A 19452-nucleotide genomic window follows, 5' to 3' on the forward strand; every position below is an offset into this window, starting at 1 on the left:
GTGTTTTCTTTTTTTGTTTTTATTTTTAATTATTATTAGCGAGGAAAGAATTCATGAAAGGGCACCAAGGGGGTGCCACCCAAATACAAACAAAAGCTAACAAGAAAGGTATCACCTGCAATACAAGATACAAAAAAAGTTGAAAACTGCATGTCTATGATGTATAACCAACTTGACCAACTAGTGAGTGTGGTAATCCATATTTAAAGGTGTTGCTATTTTTTATTAGCATGTTTCGGAGCAAATGGATTCTTGTCATGTATCTTTGGAAGATTTGCAGCAGGATTGGTTTGCGTTACTTTTATTAGAGTTATCTTGTATTTACATTCTTTTTCTTCAGTTGTTTTCTTTTTGTAATGGGAGTATATTTTGTTCTCCATGGTTCATGGTTCTTTTTTTTTTCTTTGTTGTAGTCCATTAAATCTGGTCCCTCAAAAACTCCTCTACTCTTTTCCCAGTACACTGTCCCACAAATTGTAGGCGGAAACAGATTCAAGGCCTTTCTTTTTCCTTGCTTGAGCGAATGCCTCTCCAGGCCCCACTTTCATTCTCCACTACCTTAGCAGTTGTCCACTTTTGGCCGACAAGAACAGTGGCCTTCTAGTCCAAGAGCATTGAAGGAGGATATGTTTAATGGATTCAACATCTTCCTCGCTCAAAAAAAATATATCTTTTAATTGAAGGGATACCCCTTTTTGAATATTGTTAAATAAGAATCTTTCCTAGAGTTGCCTTACACACAAAAATAGCTACCTCTGTTGGGGCTAAGAATTTCCAAATTGGTTACTGTAGTACAAATTGGTTTTCTATAGAGTGAGCTGACTAAAAAGCTGCCATCCTTGTCAAGGATCCACTTTGGTTCATAGTTTTATGAAAAGGAACCTTATAGAGGCTGTTACAAAGGAGTGGGATTTTCTTCCGTCCCGAGGAGGTTCGGGGTGGATTTTGGTTATTTGGGATACTTGTTCCAGTTTTAAGGTTGATTACTTTTTGGGTTTCTTTTCATTTGTAAATTTTGTTAGATATTATAGGTAGAGGACAATGATGGGTTTCATCTTTGTATGGTCCTTCTATGCCAGCGTGTCACGGATGTGGAGATCTCAATGGCCAAAAGGAATCACCCTTGCAAGATCTGCCCTAAGTGTGAAGGAGTCATGCTTGTGTGTCACGAGCTAAGCTTGTTTAGGGCATTATGCTTGCCTGTGACCGCTTGTCTCGTGTGCTTGGGATGAGTTTCCATCATATAAATACTAGTGTAGGGTTATTTTTTGCTAGTAGTGTCTTTGTGTGCAAAATAAGGCAGTATGACTCCTTGGTCACTTTGATGTTTCCTAGTGCCAGAATGATAATTACATAAAAACCTCTTTTGGGGAGGGTGAGTGTTCATCAGTCTTGTAAAACTCATTAGCTATTGTCAACGTGTTTAGCCTAGGTGCCTCCCTCACTAAACACACAATGTCAACAAAGGTGGTGTTAATGAATTGCGTTGCTTCAATGTTTACTACTTGCTTGCCACTGCTTTCATGATTGCTTACTGTTTTTGCTGCCATTTGATTGAATGCTAATGAAAGTGTTTCATAGATGAATGTTGGTAAACGATAGGCTTACTAGTTAAGCAAGAGTGCTTTAGCTAGCGCCGCATGGCCCTTTCACAAAGGTGTGAAAATAGTTGGCCTGTGACACCTGGTATCAGAGCAAATTTGAATTGCTATGTGAATTTGATTACCTTCGTTGTGGGATTTGGAAATTGGTAAGTGACCATGCCACCAAACAATGCTGAGAGGATCAGCATGATGGAAGCACAGGTTGAGGCAACAAACATCACTGTGGCCGCAGAGGTGGCCCAGATGAGGGAACTTGTTCATGAAGTGATGGGATCACAAAAGCATCAAGCAAGTTTGATAGGCGACATGTCAGAGAACTTTCGCCATACAGTGGAAACTTTTCAATCGCGGATGGTTGATCTGGATGCAAAGATGAATTTGATGGTTCTTGCTATGGGGGAACTCCAACACTCTGGGAGTTAGCAAGACCAAGGTACCAGAACCCATGATGTATGGGGGTGCCCTTGATGTCAAGGAGTTGGAGAACTTCTTGTTTGATGTGGAGCAGTATTTTTGCGCTGTGAGGATGACCTCAAAACAAGCGAAAGTGGATACTGTGACTATGTACTTGGTTGGTGACGCCAAACTGTGGTGGCGTACTAAGTACAAGGAAATTGAAAATGGAAGCTATATAGTGGATAATTGGGCAGACTTGAAGAGAGAGCTCAAGGCCCAATTCTTTCCTGAGAATGTGGAGTATAATGCAAGGAAAAAGCTAAGAGACCTCAAGCATACTGTGTCAATCAGGGAGTATGTGAAACAATTTTCCACTTTAATGTTGGATATCAGGGACATGTCGGAGAAGGAAAAGTTGTTCTATTTTCTAGAGGGGATGAAACCAAGGGCAAGAACTAAACTTCATAGCCAAAGAGTTCCAAGTCTTGTCTACTACACAAGCCGCTACATAACGCTTGAGTGACTCTGGGGACAGCCCTACTTTGTCCAAAGGGTTTGGCAGAGATGGAAACAGTGGAAAGTCTTTCAAGAAAGGCAAACCCAAGTGTGGGGGAGCCGACTATAAAGCATCAACCTCAAAGGAAGCTTCGTCGTCTAAAGGAATCAACACACGTAATGAAAAGGGCAAAATTTCATGTTTCTTTTGGCAAGGGCCTCACAGAGTGAGTGAGTGTCCACACAAGGGATTACTCAATGCCTTACAAGCTTCCACTTCGGGACAAGTGGTGGAAAGCGAGGGGAAGAGGATGATACCCTGAGGGCGGGTGCAATGCGGCAGGTGAACGCATTGGAAAAGTAGGAAAAAGCACCAAAAGTTACATGAGCAAAAGGACTAATGTTTGTGGACTTGAGGATCAATGGGAAGAGTACTCGCGCTATGGTAGATATCGGGGCCACTTATAATTTTGTTTCGCAATTGGAAGCATGGAGTCTCAACTTGTCCTTAGTGAAGGATACAGGACGCATGAAAGCAATTAATTCTCTAGCCTAGCCTACTCTGGGAGTAGCCAAGCAAGTGACTGTTAAGCTTGGACAGTGGCAAGGTCATGCGAATTTCGCAGCAGTGCCATTGGTTGACTTTCCAGTCATTTTGGGAATGTAATTCCTAAGGGGGACGAAGGCAGTGCTGATGCCTTCGGCTAGTTCCTTGTGTCTAATGGGAGATCACTTGTGCATGGTGCAAGTCGTTGCAACGAAAGGAGACGATGGAAAGTCCCTTTCAACCATACAACTCAATGAGGGATTGAGAAAGGGTGAGTAAACACGTCTAGCCGTGGTGGTGGTAGATGACGAAGTAGGCTAAGAGCTGGTGCCTACGACCATCCAAGCAGTGTTGGATGCGTATAAAGAAGTGATGCCAATAAGCTGCCTCACGACTTGCTTCCGCAACGGACTGTGGAGCATGAGATCAAGTTGTTGCCAGGAGTGAAACCACCTAATAAAGGGTCATGTCGGATGACACCTCCAAAGTCGGCAGAGTTGGGGAAACAACTTGATGAGTTGGACGCGGGATGTGTTCGCCCGTCCAAAGCACCGTTGGGAGTATCGGTGTTGTTTCAGAGGAAACATGAAGAGCATCTACCAAAGGTGTTTGACAAGCTGAGGGGAAACAATTTGTATGTGAAGAAACAAAAGTGCTCTTTTGCTCAGCAGAGCAACAAATTCCTTGGTCATGTGGTTGAGTAAGGTCGTATCTGGTGGGATATTGAGAAAGTAAGGATGATTTAAGAACGGAAGATCCCCATGGTAGTGAAGGAGTTGCGTTCCTTTCTTGGCCGTACTTGCTATTGTAGGAAGTTCGTTGAGGGGTATTCGGGGAGAATGACTACAATGACAAGACTACTAAAGCAGAGGTATTATTGGCTGCACATGTGTGATGATGTGGTTCATTATGCTCGAACTTGTCTCACTTGCCAACAAGACAAGGTGGAGCGGAAGAAGAGTGTAGGGCTGTGGGAGTCCTTACCAATACCGTCCAAACCGTGGGAAAGTGTCTCATAGGACTTCATCACCAACCTGTCCAGAGTGGGAGATACAGGGTCTATGATTGTGGTTATAGACAGGTTTTCAAAGTATGGTATGTTCATAGCCGCACCAAAGTACTGTTCGGCAAAAGAGACGACACAATTGTTCCTTGTGAATGTTGTGAAATATTGGGGTGTTCCCTAAGACACTGTTTGTGACCGAGACTTAATATTCACTGACAACTTCTTGAAGGAAATTTTCAGGTTCCTTAGGTCACGTCTTGACATCTCTTCGAGTTCTCACTAACAGACATACGGACAGACGGAGAGATTCAGAGGGCTACTAGAAGAGTACTTGCGCCATTTCGTCAACGACAACCAGAAGAATTGGGTGCAACTACTTGATGTGGCTCCGTTTTGTTTCAATGCGCAAAGGAGTTCAACAACAAGCAAGAACCCTTTTGAGCTTCTTATAGGCCCGCAGCCGTTGTTACCTCACACAGTGGGTGAGACAGTGGGCGAGCCGTACAGAGGAAAGAGTCCTAGGGCGTACTTCTTCACTAAAGAATCTGAGCAGAAGTCAGTCAAACAGAGTAGAGTTGAAGACAGTGCCACCTGACAGACGTGAAGTTGAAGATATGATTGCAGACAGAAAGTTCATATCCTCAAGGAAGAAGTGGCAGAGGTTCCTAGTGAAGTGGAAAGGCCATGGTGATGAAGAAATCAACTGGATTTCTGCGGAAGATATGCAACCGTTTGTGGAAAAAGTTGAAGTGTACCTAACGTCAAAGTCTGCGAGGACGTCAACCGCATAAGTGGGGGAGTGTCACGAGCTTAGCGTGTTTAGGGCATTATGCTTGCTTGTGATTGCTTGTCTTGGGATGAGTTTCCATCATATAAATACTAGTGTAGGGTTTTTTTTCTACTAGTAGTGTCTTTGTGTGCGAAATAAGACAGTATGACTTCTTGGTCACTTTGATGTTTCCTAGTGCCACAATGATATTTACATTAAAACCCCTTCAGGGGAGGGTGAGTGTTCATAAGTCTTGTAAAACTCACTAGCTATTGTCAACGTGTCTAGCCTACGTGCCTCCCTCGCTAAACACACAATGTCAACGGAGGTGGTGTTAATGAATTGCATTGCTTTAATGTTTGCTACTTTCTTGCCACTGCTTTCATGATTGCTTATTGTTTCTGTTGCCATTTGATTGAACGCTAATGAAAGTGTTTCGTGGATGAATATTGGTAAACGATAGGCTAACTAGTTAAGCAAGAGTGATTTAGCTAGTGCCGCACGACCCTTTCACAACGGTGTGAAAATAGTCAGCCCGTGACACTGTGCAATGAAGAGACTATACTAAATGCAGCCCTGCCGTACTCATCTTTATCCAAGGAAACCTTCAAATGTCTAACTCAATTTTCAAATCTTATGGTTTGACAACCCTTGAACCAACTAAGGTCGTTGCTGAGGAACCGAAACCTGAACGATAAGGGAGATAAACTCACATTCCACCAGTATTGAGGGTAACTCTCATTTCCATAGTAAAATCAAGGTTTAGGATGACACCACCCAACTGTATAGCCAACAACCAAGAAGGATGGACACCCAAACCTCTAGGCTAAGAGTATTGTGCAATCTCGTTCTCAAATGGATCATCCATGGGGCTCCCAATCCCACACCAAAGCCTAGACACCCCTTGCTGATGTCAAGAGCCTGTTCCGGAGTGCTCCTCAAGGTGCTCACTGAGTACCTAGTTGGATACCAAGGGAGATGGGCTGCTCACTCGGTGTTCCCCCAAAAGTCATGTCTCTGAAGTATTCTAGTTCACTTACAAGTAACCACCAAGGGTCTTCTAACGCCCCGAACCCTTAAACCCGGGTCCGGCGCGTTATACCTAATAATCCATAATTAACATAACATACGCAGCGGAAAACATAATCATAATCTCCATATAACATAATACCAGAGTATACTAATTCTAACTACCAATCATAATAAATTAATCATCCACCAGTATTCAATTATATACATGTCTCCAAAACATTATCCACTAATACCAGTATGTTTCACAACTATCCTTTCATAACTGAGTTAAAACATAAAGATATAAAACATAAAATATACATATCAGAATTAACATAAAAATATACCCTTTTTCTTATATCTTCCAAAAATGTTATAAAATCTCGAGCTCTCAAAGCTCGATCCTGAGAAATCCTGAAAAAAAAATAAATTTATATTCGGGTGAGACATATCTCAGTAAGGGAAGAAACCATATATTAAAGCAGTGTGTGGCCAACATGAGTTTATATATAACATAATATTTTAACATTTGAAAATCCTTAACATAATTTTCGAAATCATTCCCTGATCCTAATCAAACACATGCGAATGTTTAACCCACGAGATTTCCCGAGGATAGGGGTGATTACCCGCCCATACAAGTAGCACCCCTCTGCTCTGATACTTAGGTAACCCAAAGGTCGCAATTAAAATATACCAGGGCACTCACCTTACCCAGTAAGCCCTCAAGTGATAAATTAATCTCATACTCGCACCGTTCAACAATAACTTACCGGCAAATGCCCTAAGGATAGGGAAATCTACCCGCCCATACAAGTAGGTTCCCTCTGCCCTAGTACGTTATGCGGCTACTGCCACATCTGTAACTACTAGTGCACTCGCCTTACTCAACAAGCCTTCAGGAGAAAGGTACGCCTTGCCCAATTGTAACATGTTCTATGTACATACATAGTTTTAATATCTTAATACATCATTCTTTCTATCATTATTTAATTATACACATCTCTTCATATTCATGGCTTAACATTGCATTGTATTTCACTTTAAGTGACTCTTTCCCATTTTACATTGTTCACATTTTACATTTCATTTCCCTTTTCATTTCATTTCATTTCATACCCAGCATCTTTCAGCTGTTTTACCTAGCATCTTTCAGCTGTTATACATTTACCCAGCCACTTTCAGCTGTTTCACATTTTCCCAGCCACTTTCAGCTGCGACACATTTACCCAGCCACTTTCAGCTACGACACATTTACCCAACCACTTTCAGCTGCAACATATTTACCCAGCCACTTTCAGCTGTGACACATTTACCCAGCCACTTTCAGCTGTGTCACCAGCATTTTTCAGCTATTTACATGATTACATTAACACACATAGGCAACATTGTCCATATCATATTTTATTTTCATGATTTTACTTACTTAGTCTGCATCTCATACATTTAACATATATTTGCACAGAATCTCATGCCACACAATTTAACAGTAAAATTCATATATTGCCTGTAAAATAAGCCAACCAATATTTAATGTTTATATACTAAAAATACCTTTCATTTCTTACTTAATTATCCTGAAAATATTTCCCACTTTCATCAAATCATTTTCGCATATACATATCTAATAAACAACCCTAAACTTGGAAAACAATATAATTTAAACAGTTGGCATTTTACCCATATCGAAACATATACACGTACATATAACACAATTTATTTTTTCATTAAATTCATAAAAATTCTGATTTAATATATATTTTTCCCCTTACCTAGTTTCTTGAACTATGCCAATAGGACTCCGAAAAATACCTATGGCGCTCACTCGGACCCTGAAATTAAATTCCTAATTCTAATAAATTATTCTTGAATAAAATATTATTTAAATATTTCCTAGGGCCATAATTCCTAAATAAATAATATACCCTTAAATTTAGCCAAATTGTCAAAATTTTCAAATCCCACTCTCACTTTGGAGTAAGGCCTAGAAAACCCCAATTGGTAAATTACATACGCCAAAATGACGATGATGACAACTAGGACCCCGTGGTGGTGTCCGTTTGTCAATTTAGCCACATATTAACGGCAAAATTGAGAAAATGGGAAAAAATTACCTTTCCCCAGAAGCAGTGCCTAAGCCGTTTCCATGAAAAATCTGCTCCAACAGAAATGTCAGCAACGGAACCAGGATTCCAACGGCACCTTCCATTTTCCGATCCGTCGCAAACTCGCTGAGTAATTGTGAGAGAACGAGAGAAACGGAGACGGACGCGCAGGCACGCAGGAAAATTTGTAGAGGGGGGGGGGGCGTGCTTGTTCTTCTCCAGCTTCTTCTTTTCTTTCTTCTTCTTCTTTCTTCTTTCTTATCTCTTCTGTCAGTACTTTATATATATATATATATATATATATATATCTTATCATATACTTATTATATATATATATATATATACATATATACATATATACGTATATATATATTTATATATTATATTAACCATATATACATTTCTCTTATTTCAATTAGTTTTTTTTTTTTTTTTAAATCCAATGTAAAAATATTTAATTTAATAATTAATTATTTAATTAATCTTAATTTAATTTAATTTCTTTATTTTTAATTTTTTTTTCTTTTTCCCACACCATTCCTTTTATTTATTTATCTGTTATTTTATTTATTATTTTTTTTCTAAATTATTTTAATCCTTTTAAATTTTCGGGTCTTTACAGGTCTAATGATCATACATCTTAGGTTCAAGAACACCACCATCAATATTATCCGGACCAACCACAACATCACGGTGACATATCAAAACCATCACCATGACAACTTTATAATCGCATCTAAGTTAACCAACTTTCTTTTCAAGTGATAAACATATACCAAGTCAGGGTCACAAAACTCTAAGACCTTGATAAAATGCTTAGGTAATTGTCTTGGAAAGAGCTTTTTGTGTTTTTTGGTTTCTTTTGGGTGGTTAATTTTTTCTCTTTCCTTTTTTGGGGGCAGGAGGCGGGGAGTGAGGACACTTTAATATAGTTAGGTTCACTAGAGAGAAAAAAGGAGAGGGTGTTGATAGCTTTATTAAGGGGTGTGGGTTAGGTGGCTGTCAAATGGATAATGCCTTATTTTTTCAGTCTTTTGGGGGAAGAGAGTTGTTGCTAGTCATTTGGTTAGGTTCTTATTTTGTGGTGGGTGGAAAGAAGAATTTTTGAATCTTTCTAAATTGGTTTTGTCTATGCCTATGTTCAATTGTTTCCCTATTTTATTAGTCGTGAATGTTAGGTGGGGTCCATCGCCTTTACCCCCCATTTGGTTTGTGGGATGAAATTGAAGGACCGGAATCGAGGGAAGAATGGAACCTAATGCATAATTATTTAATATTGTATTATTATTTTTATTTTATAATAGTGATTTTTGTTGGTTTAATATTATTTTTTATTTTTATACTAATTATTGTCCTTAAAATAATAATAATTTTTATTTTTCGTTTTTATTATTAATTTTATTTATCTATTATTAAATAGGAGTGATTATTATTGCTATTATAATTATTATTAGTTGTTATTATTATTATTATTATTATTTTTTAATTATTTTTTTAATATTTATTGTTCTTAAAATAGTTATAATAATTGTTATTTGCACTTTTTATTATTAGTTATTACTATTTTATAGTAATAAATATTATTATTAGTTTTTATTATTGTTATTGTAATTATTATTAATTATTATTGTTTTTATAATAATAATAACAGTTAGTATTATTATTATTGTTGTTGTTTTTGTTTGATTATTATTATTTTATTATTTTATAATAGTGATTGCTATTAATGTGATTATTTATTTATTTATTTTTTGTTAATTTTTTTAATAATAAATTTTATCCTTAAAATAATAATTATTTTTTCCCTTTTTATTGGTATTATTCTTGTTGTTACTATTTTACAATAATAAATATTTTCTTATCATAGTTATTATTAATTGTTATTATTATTTATTATTTTTATAATAATTATTATCCCTAAATAATAATTATTATTATTTTGACTTTTTTTATTATTTATTATGTTCTTGTTTTTATTATTATTTTAATTATTATTTTAACTGTAATAAGTATTATTATTAGTTGTTATTATTAGTTGTTTTTTTTATAATAATAATAACGATTAGTATAATTATTTATTGTTGTTTTTGTTTGATTTTTTTTTATTTTCATAATAGTGATTGCTATTAGTGTAATTATTATTGCTTGATGTTGTTATTACTAGTTTTATTATTTTTATAAAAATTATTATCCTTAAAATAATAGTATTATTATTTTTGCATTTTTTAATTATTATTTGCTCTTGTTATTATTATTATTAGTTTACAATAATAAATATTATTTTCAATGTAGTTATTATTAGTTGTTATCATTTTTTATTATTTTCATAATAATAATAATTTTTAAAATAATTATTATTATCTTAAAATAATAATTATTATTTGGGTATTTTTATTATTATTATTATTATTATTATTATTATTATTGTTCTTGTTGTTATTATTATTTTTTAATAATAAATATTATTTATTGTTATTGCATTTGTCATTAGTTGTTATTATTTTTATTATAATTTAATGATAGTATTATTAGCATTTATTGTTGTTTTTAAAATTTTTTTTTATTGCAAAATGAATCTATTCTGTGGAATGATGATCGATTCCAACCTATTTGGATTGGAATCATGATTCCTCCATTCGCATGAATCGTATTTCGGGCTGAATATGATTCCATTCTTAATTTTGCAAACCAAATGCAGGATGCGATTCCATTCCTGAGATTCAATTCCATTGTAGGCCCGATTCTATAAACCAAATGGGAGGGTTAGGTTTGAAAATATGTGGTTGGATCATAATTCTTTTGTGTTTGTTGGGAGATTCTTGGAATGAGGAGTTTGATTGGGGCTAGGAGGGTTTTTGGTTTATAAGAAAGTTTAAAAGACTTAGGGTTGTGCTCAAGTGGTGGAAAGTGGATGTTTTTGGAGACAATAGAATTAAGAAAAATTGTATTTGAGGGATTTGTGTTTGTTGGACTGGAAAGAGTATGAAGGGATGCTTTTAGTGGTTGAGGAGGTTAAATACGTGGATTTAATTAGGGAGTTAGAGGAGGTTACCCTTATGGAAGTGAGGAGTTGGAGATAGAAGACTAGGTTCAAGTGGGTAAGGGAGGGTGATTTTAATTATAAATTCTTTCATAGCTTGGATGATGGTTAAAGGATAAGGACTCCTCTTTGAGAGTTGGAGGTGAGGTAGGGAGAGATTATTTCTGATCATAATTTGATAGCTAGTGAGTTCATAATTTTTTTTTGCAAATATTTTTTCTAGGGAGGATGGAGATAGTCCAATGATTTGATGGTTTGGGGTGGAATCCCATTTCTTTGGAACAATTGTTTTGGTTGGAGAGACCTTTTGAGAAAGGTGAGGTTAGATAGGTTGTCTTTGAGATGGATATGGATAAGGGAACCAGATCCAAATGGCATCCTTCTAGGATTGTTGGGATGTGGTCGAGTGAATTTAATTAAGATTGTTAAGGAGTTCCTTTTTAATGGTGTTTTGAGTAAGAGTATTAATTTTTCTTTCATCACTTTGGTGTCTAAGTTGAGTATATTTGCATGTGACTGATTTTCAGCCTATAGTCTGGTTTCTATTGTGTATAACATTATTGCTATGGTGCTAGCCAATAGTCTGAGCTTAGTAGTAGAAAGTATGATCTCTCTAGCTTAGAGTGCTTTTGTGGAAGAGGGAGGGGATAGGCTGATTGTGGATGCTATTTTAGTGGTTAATGAGGTTGTGGAGAATGTTAGGAGGAATAAAGGGAAGGGCTAGTGTTTAAAAGTGGTTTCAGATCATCATCATCATCATCATAGGTGGTTGATAGAGGGTTTGTGAGGGGTATAGGATGCGAATGGAACAGCAAACAGCAAAAGATTTCTTTCCTTATTTCAGCCCACAATTATTTCCTTATTTCTCCATTCATTATTTTGTACAGTTAGCATATATTTAGTTTACATGTATAGGGCTAGAGCCTAGAATCATGCTTGAACTTATTTGCTTTCCATGTATAGAATTCTTGTAAAGTGTATATCTAATATACAGATACTACATAGGAGTGGATCATGACAAGGTTATAGTTTTTTATCTTCAATTCAGTAATGCTATCTTTTTCTTAGAGGATCATAGGGAGTCCTTTTTAAACATGCTCACCATTTTTGAACTTTTTAAGTGTCTTTCTGGGTTAAAAGTGAATTTAGGGGAAAATGGGATTGCAGGTATTAATCTAAGGAGACAATATATATTTGCAATTTGCTTCTTTAGCGGGGTGTGCTATCCTTGACTTGCCTTTGATTTAGGGGCTCTGTTGGGTGGTAATCCTAGGTCCATGGGCTTTTGGGCTCCCTATGGTAGCAGGCAAGTCTGAAAAAGAAGGGCGTTTGGTTCTTGTGAATTTAATGTCTAATAACATTGCCTTAACTAGTACATGATTATGTAGGTTTCTTTTGGAGGGGAACTCTCTTTAGCATAAAGTAATTTTTTTTTTATATGACACGAGAAGGTACAACGTGCAGGGCCAAGGAGTCCACTAAATTTAAAAAAAAATACACACCATAAGGAAAAAGCAAAAAGAAGTAAAATGAAAAAATAGAAGTTCACAAAATAAAACTAAACAATATTAACCAAGGAATCCCCTTTTCAGACCCTGTCCTTCATAGTTTAACAAGCTCTTCAAATTCACTAATTCCCTTTGCACTTCATCTTTCAACTTTTTTCACGATACATATGCACTTCATTTCCTCCAATATCACTCAACTCAACTTTAAATCCATTATATCCAATAGATTTTTAGCTTCTAACTCCTTAGGAATCTCCTCCACAAGTGTAGGAAGTATTCTGTTCCTGCACTGTAACTTATTCACCAGCCCATCATTATGAAAAATAGAAACTCCCTCCAAACCTTCCAATGGGGGTGGATGGGCGTACGAGAAATCCCATATTTCATCAGAGGAATTAGAAATGTACCCATATTGTTCTCCAATCTCATCCAACAAACCCCCCCTCCCCCTCACTGTCACTAATATAATCACATTTTGAATCTGAAAAAATCCCCCCATTTCTTTATGAAAGAAGAAACGATTGGAAAAAATATTTCTTCATTATTTTGTTCTTACATACAATCCAATATATAATACAATTACCTATTCTAAACAAGGAAACAATTTCCTATTGAATAATATCAAATCTCCCATAATTACTCACTTTCCTAATTTGTATTTTATTTACAAAGATATTCAGGGTTGATATTTTAACACTTTACCACCTTTCCGTTACTAGCCTCATCACTACATCCAACCTTCTTAGCATGAGGGTCTTCCACAGTACTAAACTCTCCTTTAGAATCTCTCCTTCGTAACTTTGTCACTGACTCACTAGAATTCTCATTCAACTTCAAATGCCTTCTTATTTCAGCACCCAAACAAGCCGCTTTCTGACAAGCATAAACCTAGTTACCCTCAAATCTATCAGCATTAAGATGACAATCATCAGATTTCGCCCCCAACCCAGCTTGTTCCTTTTTTAACTCTTTTCCAAGCCACCTACTAATACCTCTTTGAAATTTGACACAATTTTAACACCACAATCTTGTTTTGAGTCTAATTTGCTAGCGTTGTGAACTTGCTCCAAATCTTGGTCAGTTTGGCTCATATCTCAAATCTTGGTCAGTTTGGCTCATATCTCGAAGAACTGGACACTGGATACAAATTCCATTAGCAGAGGGTATAGAGTCCTCCTTCCTAGACTCATCTTTTGACATCTAGGAGCAGAATTGTGGGCCAGACCAATGTGTTGTGCAGGATGGTGGATAGGGCTGTGGAGGGGGAGCTAGTTTTTTTTTTAATAATAAAAGAAAGTATATTAGATAGAGAGAGAAATTACAATGAAAAAGGACAAGAAGTCCATCCCAAAAATAAAATAAAAAATAAAATAAAATGGAAAACGAAAACAGGGAAAAGAAAACAGAAAAATTAACAATTAAACAAGGACACCCCTCTTCAATCCTTTTCCTTCATAGTTCACAACTCCTCAAATTAGTTAACTTCCTTTGACCCTTTTTAGCTCTGTTTTTACACCCATCAAGACGCATTTCATTCCCCCAGGATCACAAAACTTTAAATCCAGTTTGTCCATGAGATCTTGTCGGGTCAGACTGTTGTCTGGAGCCAACAAGGAAGCACTCAAGCCACCATTTCGCCCAAGCATGGGCCTGATTACCACCATTATTCTTTTGTGGGAAGCACATGTGAGGAGGGCCACCCTTTGGATCCAAAGTGAAGCCACATCAAACTTTCCTAAGCAGTGAACCTGTTCAAGTAATTAGCCCAATTTAGTCAAAAAAAGAAATACCTCCTTTCTCAATTACTTCGGCCAGGTCCAAAATGAGGAGCATATGGCCTGGCCAAATTCTCTTCGCAGCCTCCTCCATGAACAGAAGCCTAGCCACTTCTGTGAGATTCGCTACTTCATCTGGAACCCTTTTTTCCTTCACATTCTGGTCAATCAATTCCGACCGTTTTGCGATGGCTCCAGGTTTGTCCAGATGCAGCACCTCCACACCGACGAAACAGCTCTTCTTTCCTGATCAACATGCCCTGATTTTCAGAATGAACTTGGTTACCGCGACCCTCTCCTTATTTTTTTTTTGGCTTCCAGCACCACCTGGCTCCACAATCTGTCACATGAAGAGCTGTCTGCACCTACAGCTCCTGAATACTGATGGAAATCCTTCGCTATTTGGCACAAACTACTCGTAGAGCTTCACCACCCATCGTATTTTACGCCACCAGGAATAAACACTGAAAATTTCTTACCTGTCCACCCCAGCCATAACTCCAAATACTGTCCCAACTTTGTCCACCAAATCAACATCCAATACTTTGGGATACCCATTCGAACAGTTTGAAATCCCCTTTGCATCTGACCGAAAACAGACAACCCATAAGCAAACCAGACCACAACCTCTTTAGAAGCCTAACCCACCTGTTTTAGTAGATGTTATTCTCGACAACAAGCAAAGATGAGATCTCCCCAACCTTGTCTAAGAGCAGAGGAATCTCCATCGATCTGAATCAATCATTTCAGCATAGCCTACTGCAAGAGAATCCATAGTACTAGACGCACGAGAGGGAAGGAAGAACATTTCGCAAGAGGGGGATAGAGAGAGAGGGAGAGACAGAGAGAGAGTGAAACATTGTTCTCAATCATGAAAAGTAAATTTGGCATTCAAGGAAATGGTACTAATGTAGGTTTTAGATCTTCTTTCAAGAGTCCTTGGTGATTTACATCTCGACTTTATCCACATTTTTTTCCTAATACCAAATTTGAGGTCAGCAACAAGATAAGACCCTTGGATGGAGGATTTGGCTCTTTTCATGTCATTTCCTCATTTATATTGCCTTTCTTCATTACATAATGGCGTATTCCTTTCATTTGGCTTTCTAAAGGGGAGAATTTTTCGTAGGTTTTTTCATTTCTGTATATCTTTGAATGAAAGAGAAGTGGAGCTAGTGTCTTTGTTGAGTTTTTTGGAAGGTTGCTAGCCTTTCAATGAGGAAGATGTGAGGAAGCTGGAGTCTTTAGAAAAAATTTCTTGCAATTCTTTCTTTGAGTTCTTGACTGGTGGGAATGTGTCCTTTTCTTTCTTTCATATGATTTGGAATGCCAAAGTTCCCTCTAAAATTAAGACTTTTGTTTGGTTGGGTTTTCTTAATAGAGTTAACACTAATAGTCTGTTGCAAATAGGAGGATTTATAAGGCATTATTTCCAGACATGTGTTCTTTCCTTCGATAGTTCTGAATCTTCCTCTCATTTGTTTTTGCATTGTTCTTTCACTTGGAGGATTTCGAACAAGTTATTTTGAGGATATGCTGGCTATTTATTTTTTAGGGTTCTGACAGAGCAATGATAAGAATTCTTGATGGAGATGTGGTTTGTTTGCCTTCTTGTGGGGTGTTTGGATGAAAAGTAACAATTGCATTTTTAAGGGGAAGAAGATTTGGGTTTTGGTTTGGATAAGATTTAGTATTTCTATTCTTATGGGCTGTTGCTGCTGGTTGTTTCAAGGGATTTTCTCTTGAAGAGGTTTAGCGTGACTGGACTGCTGTTTTGTATTAATTGTTCTGTTTTTTCTACTTTATTTTTTTTCCTGTTTTTTTCTCTTTTTTTGGGAAGATTTATTATCCTACTGTGTTGTATATTCTCACTATTTATTTATATCTTCTTCCCCAATCAAAAATATCGATCTCCTTGTCCTAATTGTGTGCATCCCACATGAAGGGAATGTTGCATATTATACAGTTGTCGGCAATTTGTAGGTGAGTGCTAATGAGAGCATCTTTGTCAGGCTAAGCTGAAAATATTGAAAATCTTGTGCTAGTAGGAGTTAGGCTACACCATGTGTCATGCCAAAAATAAATATTTTCCCCATTTCAGAGTCGAAAAAAGTGAAATGGTCTTTCTAGCCTTTCCAGATCCATATCGAAGCTCCCACACCATAGGGTTTCTTTAACTTCTTTAAATCCGTTGTTGGGGGTCAAGGCCATAATTTGAAGCAAATATCTTTCTCCAAAATAGATCTTTTTCATTCATGAACCTCCATAGCCATTTGAGAGGGTACTTTTGGTGAGGGTAAGTCTTCCTCCTTTTAAGAGGTAATTCCTCTTCCATCCAACAAATTTTTTCTTGAAACTCTTAATTATGGGATATCAGACTCCTTTTTCTTTAAATTCGGCTTCCGGAATCTATATAAATTGAAGGAAAGGCCTCCCAACTTGCAGCCGAATATGTGAACAAGTAAAGCACCACCGATGTCATCCCTTTGAGAATAAGTTCACTTCTTCCCAGGTTGACTTCCAAGCTTCAATCCTCAGGTTGCTTAAAAAAAAAAAGGAAAAGGCATAGTAAATTGAGAATTTGTTTGGTTTCCACTTCACATCATAGTAGTTAGAGGCACGAGGCAAGCCGAGGTGCTAAGGGTCTTTGAAGCCAAGGCGTGAGGCGAAGGTGCGCGCCTCATGAAGGTGAGGCGCACAATTATTAAAATGGTGTAAAATGTCTATTTGGGGTAATTGATATATGAACATATGAATATCTGGTAATATTATAATTTAAAATTCCAAAACATTCAATTACAAAATTGAAAATTTAATAAAATTGCTAGTATAAAGCCCAAAAGCATCAACAATTCAACATAGTTCAACATCAAAAGAAAAGAGTACAAATCAAAAAATAGTAGCTAAATTTCAATAAAAAGAATAAATATTATGTATTAGTTATAATTTATAAACTTACATTAATTAAACTAAATATTACAAATTAAAAAACAGTAGCTAATAAATATTATGTATTAGTTATAATTTATAAACTTGCATTAATTAAACTAAATATTTAATTAGTAATTACATAAAATGAAGAAGAAGAAAAAGAGTAGCTAAATTTCAATAAAAAGAATAAATATTATGTATTAGTTATAATTTATAAACTTACGTTAATTAAACTTAATATTACAAATTAAAAAACAGTAGCTAAATTTCAGTAAAAAAAATAAATATTATGTATTAGTTATAATTTATAAGCTTACATTAATTAAAGAAAATATTTAATTTATAAGCTTACATATAAAGAAGAAGAAGAAGAAGAGAAGCAGCAGGCAGCAGGATGCAAGCAGCAGAAGAAGCAGGGTGCAAGAAGAAGAAGAAGAAGAAGACTTACAAAGGTTCGAAGGCAGGCAGAATAACTCACGAGGGCTCCTGCTGGTTTGAAACGAAGTCGTGAAGGGTCGTGCTTCTTCAAAATGCCGAAGACGAACTTACGATCCTGGTTCGAAGCTCGAAGACGAAGTCGTGAAGGCTTCTAGCTGGTTCGAAGGCTCGCAGACGAGCTCATGCTGCTGGTTCGAAGGCTCCTGCTGGTTCAAATGTGGAAGACGTACTCACGAAGGGCGGAAAGGGGCTAGGGCTATATTCGTTTGAGTCGAATGGCTACGGGTCTGGCTGTGGCTATTTCTCTCCTTTAAATGACTAAAAATTCACAAGGCGCGACTCACTGCGCCTGTCGCCCCAGTGCACTTCGTCCCGCCTAGCGTCACCTCTTGCAGGTCGCCTCACCTCACCTCATCTGGTTTGAGGCGCAAGCCTCTTCACTTCACTGCGCCTAGGCGTGCCTCAAGTGTGCTTTTAACTACTATGCTTCACATAAGACCGTAGTGTCATCATCAAATCGGAGATGAGATCCCTACCCTTTCTCCAGCATTAAGTCTTTCAAGAAGACTTCCTTTAAGGGCTTGTTGTGGCAGAAGGCTCAGGACTTCCGTTACCATGATAAACAGAAAGGGAGAGGGGATCACCTTGTTTCAATCCTCTAGAGGAGTGAAACTTAAGGAGCAGTTTTACAAGAACAGAAAATGATGTGCAGTGATACATTGATGGATCCATTGGTACCTTAAATCCTCAAACGCCATTCTGTTAAGAATGTTGGAGAAGAAAATCCCAAGAGCTCAGTTTCATAGTGTCATAATTTCAGAAGGTATCCCTGGCTGTTAGCATTCTCCTTTGAGTCTGAAACTCCTCCATTCTTGTCATAGTCAACAAAAATTTCCAGTCTCTTGAGTTCTCTATTTGTAGCTTTGTTTTTGCTACTGCCTTGGGAACTTTTTATATTATTATTATGTGTGTTCCCTTTACATGTTCTTTTTTTACCCCCATCTTTTCAATAAACCTCATAGCTTTATCCTTAAAAGCCCTCGAATGACACTCAGAAGCTCTTACTAACCATCTAACATTGTGGAGAACTGAGTTGGAGACCTGCTTCTTGTAACAAATGCCATGGATTTCTTCTCCCTTGAGCTCCTCAATTCATGGAGGGAGAGGAACTTCCTGGTTGTCGTCCGAGAGCTTGTTGAAGACTGGCTTAAGTGCCAAGCCATCATTTCCATTGAGAGACTTCAGTGGCTTACAGTAGCCAGCAAGGAATCTCTGGCTCCAATAATGGCTGTTCCTTTTTTTTTTGTGGGGGGGTTGGGGGGCGGGGGAGTAGGAGGAGGAGGTTGCAGGCCTCGTTGTTAGAGGCATGAATGATTCCGGTTGGTCCATCTTTGCATGTAAAAGGGCTGTACAAACAGGGGTATAAGGGAGGCCCAGCTAGGTTAGTTAGAGAAGGGGCCAGAGGGGTTGGACCTCCTTTAGAAGCGAATGGGCTAAAAAATCCCTCACTTTTGCTCGGAGTTGCTGAGCTCAAGTCAGGGCTTTATCACAGGATCTCCTTTTGAAGTTTGGGCCTGCAATAAACGGACCCAACAAATTTTCAAAATCCAAGTCATTAGAAGTGAAGGGCCTGCAATAAACTGACCTCATTTTTGCCCAAAGTTGCTGAGCTCAAATCAAGGCCCATCCAAGCACCTGCTTTGGAAGCTTGGGCCTGCAGTCAATGGACGAAACAAATTTTTAAAATTCACGTCATTAGAGGTGAATGCTAGGTGTCTGCTGCTGTGTCTCAGTCTCTGCCCAACTCCAATGAGGTATTGTCTGCTT

The 19452-nt window shown here is 37.4% G+C and overlaps 1 protein-coding gene across 6 annotated transcripts in view; it reads left to right on the plus strand.

Annotated features, from left to right (window-relative positions):
• LOC131167720 (histone-lysine N-methyltransferase, H3 lysine-9 specific SUVH4) overlaps positions 1–19452 on the plus strand; it is a 176118-nt gene that overhangs the window by 102622 nt on the left and 54044 nt on the right. The window lies entirely within an intron of this gene.

The sequence above is a fragment of the Malania oleifera genome, chromosome 11 (genome assembly GCF_029873635.1).
Source record: "Malania oleifera isolate guangnan ecotype guangnan chromosome 11, ASM2987363v1, whole genome shotgun sequence".
NCBI lineage: Eukaryota > Viridiplantae > Streptophyta > Magnoliopsida > Santalales > Ximeniaceae > Malania > Malania oleifera.